Source organism: Dipodomys ordii, unplaced genomic scaffold (genome assembly GCF_000151885.1).
Source record: "Dipodomys ordii isolate 6190 unplaced genomic scaffold, Dord_2.0 Scaffold124, whole genome shotgun sequence".
In the NCBI taxonomy this organism is placed as follows: Eukaryota; Metazoa; Chordata; class Mammalia; order Rodentia; family Heteromyidae; genus Dipodomys; species Dipodomys ordii.
Genome location: NW_012267340.1, coordinates 897,876 through 903,032, shown reverse-complemented (window position 1 = coordinate 903,032; position 5,157 = coordinate 897,876).

The following is a 5,157-nucleotide window of genomic DNA, read 5'->3' as shown; positions in this document are numbered from 1 at the left end:
CACCCCATCCCACCCAGAGGCCCGGGCCGGGGCGACCCCTCCCCACTCCGCCCTCACCCCATCCCACCCGAGGCCCGGGCCGGGGCCACCCCTCCCCACTCCGCCCTCACCCCATCCCACCCGAGGCCCGGGCCGGGGCGACCCCTCCCCACTCCGCCCTCACCCCATCCCACCCGAGGCCCGGGCCGGCCCGCTGGGCAGGGCCTGCGGGCGCCACGCGGCACCAGGAGAGGGGCTTGAGCTGCCTAGAGCCGAGGACCGCAGTTCGAAGCCAGCCCAAGTAAGGAAGGCGTGAGAGCCTGCACCTCCCCCGACCCAGCAAAAGGCCCCAAGTGGAGGTGTGGCCCGGGGGGTAGAGCGCTCTTCTTGAGGCCCAACACCAGCACACACATGTGTACACACCCGTGGTGTATGTGGAGAGCCGTGTGTGTGCAGCAGAACACGAGAGGTGGCCAGCAGCCCGTGTTTCCAGAAGGGCTTTTGTTCACAATCTTAGACTACCGAGATCTGCTAGGAAGAGAAGGGAGGTGGGCCGCTTGTGACCCGGTGCACGCCAAGCCGGAGCGCTGCCACCCCCCATGTGTAGCGTGTCACGTATCGCTTTGTGCCTCCACACAAAAGAATGTTAACGATAGCATAGCCGTATTTCAGGTTATTTCAAGTATTTTACTTTCCCACCAGGAGACCAGTGGCAGGGCAGGTCAACCTTTAGTCTGCAGATTCCAAGTACATTCCTGAAACATGTGCCAGAAAATGCACAAGCTGACAACGTGTTATGTGTGACGCGAACGAGGCCATCAATCAGCTGAAACATACCATCTAAATGTGCGATTGTGGTTCTTTGAACACTTAAGATCTTTGAATAATGACTGTCCCAAGGCCAAAGAACTTGGTATATGAAGTAAAATTTGCTGCTCAGGTTAAAACTTCTCTCCCTTTGGTCAGGCATTTTGCATCTCAGAACCACCACCTGCTGAATTTCAGTTCCCTTTCATATAATCATTCTTTTGTTATTTTTGCTTTAAAAATACCAAGTGCAATATGTACTTGTTTAGTTAAAACGTTGCAGCAGTTATCATACTAGATAATGTTTTCTGAAAAAAAGGAACATTTGTAACTGGAAAAGGAGCTGCAGAATGGCAGGTGCTGCTGGATGAGTAAAGAGAAACAGTGCCAACACCAAGAGAAGAGAGACCAAATTTCACTGGAATTTGGTAAAGTTTGTGTCTTAACTGTAATGGACAGCCATTGGACATTGGAAACTGGAAAATGATGATCTAGGCTTTAAATTTTTCATTCTGCCAGCTATGTGGAGAATGGGTCCCAGAGGATAAGAATAGTAGCAACTAATTTATAGTTGGGGAAATATTGTGTCCAGGTTGAGGTATTAAAGCTAAGGAAACTAGTAGAGTTCGCTGCAAGATTTGGGTGATAGTGATAAAGAGGGAGAAGAAATCCAAAACTACTGAACCTCCCAGCTAGACTATTACATACCTGCAGCCTTTAGGCAAACTGATGGTGTCACATGGCTGTGTGATTCAGTGAGCATGAACTTCAAGAATGATATATTCAACTCCTTGTGCTATGTCCCCTTTTCCCCACTCCAGCCTCATTTCTCCTGTCATTTCTCAATCTAATGTGTCACTAAAGTCTTTAAAAACAATGGATATTTTCTTGTGTAACTAAAAGACCATTTTATCACTTAGCAAAGTTAATCATAAAATAATCTCTAGTATCTTTTGTGAGCATACTCAGATTTTCACAATGATTAAATGTGCCCTATACTTTGCAAAGTCAGATTTTGAAAACTTTGGAGGAAACAATAACTTAAGAATCTGAGTACTTGAAAGTCTAGCTTCAATACAAAACTTCAAGTTTTGGTCAAAAACTAAGAAAATCAGGAAGAAAGTATGATGAGTGTTGACTTGCTTTACTTCTTTCACCCAAAAGGAGGTTAAAAGTCAGTAGGAGAGAATTTTCAATAATAACAGGTGAGGATATTTGCTGAAAAAAGTGTCTCAGGAAAAGGCCCAGAGTGCCATCACACAGTGGGCAGAAAGAACAGGATGACAGAAAGCAGTTTCTGGAGATCACCATAAAGTTGTGCCGTTTTCCCAGCCTACAGCTCCATGATTCTATGGTCTTAAGGCCAGCCTCAGAGACTGAAAGGCGCCAGAGCAGGAGAGGAATAAGAGAAGCAGCGAGGAGGCTCAGTGTAGGGTTACAAAGGGGACCTCTAGAATCCAGGGGAGTCCCGGGATGTGTGTGCAGCAAGCGGAGGGTGGAGGCCTTCCTCAGTCTCCCACAATGAAGCAGGCAGTTCTGTCAGTCACAGTAACCGAAGACGAATGGGAGTCAAATGCAAGTATCCAGGAAAGAAAGGGAACTAAACTCAAAACTTCCATTCGAATGCCTTTAAGTCTCAAAATGACTGAACTTCCAGGAAGTAATTCACTTATCTCCAGTTAGATATACTGAAGGTTTTGGACAAATGAAGTTCAATGAAGGAATAGAAAGTGTTACCTTTGCGAATGGTGTAATTTAGGTTCACACGCCTGAGAGAAAACTTCCATTTGTAACACATCACAGTGAACTTACACCAACTATTTATTGGAGGTACTCTAGTAGAATTAGGGGAGTTTCATCTCTTTTGCTTTTGTCTAAGATGTTCTCTATATTGAATGTGTTGCTTTTTACCATAAAATATGAGAAATTATACCAAAGAATTTATGAGCCATTTCTCAGCTTTTAAACTAATTTTGTACTTACAGCAAAGTTGTAGAGTGCTTGCCTCGCATGCATGAAGCCCTGGGTTTGATTCCTCAGTACCACATACAGAAAAAGCCAGAAGTGGTGCTCTAGCTCAAGTGGTAGAACATTAGCCTTGAGCAAAAGAAGCTCAGGGACAGTGGAAAGAAAGAAAGAAAGGAAGGAAGGAATGAAGGAAGGAAGGAAAGGCAGGCAAAAAAAAGGAGGAAAGGAAGGAAAGCAAGCAAGTGAAAGGTTGCAGAATTGGCATAAATTGTCCCACTAGGACAATGACCAAACAGAGGAAGTGGACAATGCTACAATGACATTTCTGGACCCTCTACTTTGTAAAAACCTGCAGGAAAGGTAAGATAAAACCTTGTGGTTTCATTATTTACAACTGAGTTTTCTTACATTTAATTAGCCCTACAGACCCAGAGACAGAATCCTGGGTAAAAGACAGCTAACACGGCAGCAGTGATATATAATCAATGCTGAGTAAAGTTCTTAGTAACATGGGGTATCCAGGATATGGTGTCCAGAAATAACAGTCCATGTTCTCATTATTACTGTTACCATTATAGGCTTACTGTCTGAGTTCTTCAGCACTTCACAAGGAATATGGTTGATTAGGGCCTAGCTCCTGCGTGAGGTTCAGTCAGCAGAATAGTTTCCAATCCCAGACTAACAGTTTCCAGAAGTCAGTCTGTTCCCAGGTGCACGTCCTTCAAGCAGACTAAGTTGTTTCAAAACCCGGGAACAAAAGACACTCCAATCTCAACCCCCACCCAGAGAAGTCTGTGGTACTGGGGTTCACACAGCTCCTTCCCAGGAGATAAGCATTTCCTGTAGGCTTTGACTCACCCACCAAGCCCAGCACTTGCTGCCTGAGGTCTGGCCTCTCCTTTGCCTTCTGCCCAGTCCTTCCGCAGATCCTCAGCACCACTCCAAACCCACCTTTCCATTCAACTCTAAGTGCAGTGACTTCAGTTTATTTTAGTGAATACTGCAAAGGACTAGTCAAGATTCTTCTGCCTCCTTTGTGGCAAGAAAATTAAAGGACAAAAACTTCAATTCTACATGCTCTTTTGACTTAATAAATACAAATGTTTTAATGCAGGAAACCTATTAGTAAATTATCACAATTTACAAAACCATATAGCCATATACATGCTACAGTTAAAGTTGAATATAAATACAAATAGCGCCATTTCAGGTACTCTGAGGAGTTTCTGGGTTTTTTGTTGTTGTTGTTGTTTGTTTGTTTGTTTTTTGTGGGAGCTTGAACTCTGGGCCTGGGCCCTGTCCTTCAGCTTTTCAGCTCAAGGCCAGTGCTCTACCAGTTGAGCCACAGGGCCACTTCCGGTTTCCAGTGGTTTATTGGTGATAAGAGTCTCATGGACTCTCCTGCCCCAGCTGGCTTTGAACCGTGACCTTCTATCTCAGCCTCCTGAGTAGCTAGGATTACAGGTGTGAGCCACAGGTACCCAGCTAAGTCTGTGTGTGTGTGTGTGCGCGCGCGCGTGCACACACTGGCACATGCCAGTATTGGGGCTTGAACTCGGGGCCTGGGCTCTGTCCCATAGCTTTTTGCTCAAGGCTAGTGTTCAGCCACTTGAGCCATAGCTCTACTTGTGCTTTTTGATGGTTAATTGAGAAGTCTCAGACTCTCTTGCCCAGCCAGCTTTGAACCACAGTCCTCAGATGTCAGCCTCTTGAGTAGTACTCTGAGAAAATGTTTAAAACTTGGAAAAGAACAAAGGAAACATTTCCAAGGAATTCAATCCTGACTTAATAGAACTAGAACTTCCAAAAGACTCAAGTTCATGAACAGATGAGTTTTTAGAATTTTAGCATGTTAACATCCTGTTGCTGTCATTAGCACATATTAATCAATGATAATTTGCAATGTAATTAGCAAATATGTATTAAACAAGTCAATCAAAATGCTAATTTTGTAACACTTTAGTAAATAATATTTTCATTTTTCGGATGTTTGATAAGGTGCGGGGATGTTAATGTCCCTAAGATAAACATTAAAGCACTGATGATGTAGGTTAGATAAAAAATTCAGATGAACAGGAAATAGTCACTAGTTGATTAAGGCGTGTGTCGTGGCGCACACCTGTAATCACAGCAGTAATCACAGGAGCATTTGGAGCCTGAGGCGGAGAGACAAGGACCGGGCAGGCCACGTAGAGACCCTACACGGAAATAAAGAAGGGCAGCAAAGGCTCCGGCGGCCTGACCTGCAAACACGGGCCTCGAGTTCAGATGAGCGCACGCCACAATCAAACTAGAGATCCGCGTGAAGACAGCGCCGTCACCCGCTGCTCTGCTCGGAGGCTGCGATCCGAGGGTCGCGGGGCTCCTGCCGGCCCGGTGGGCCGCGGCGCGGCGCGGGCTCGG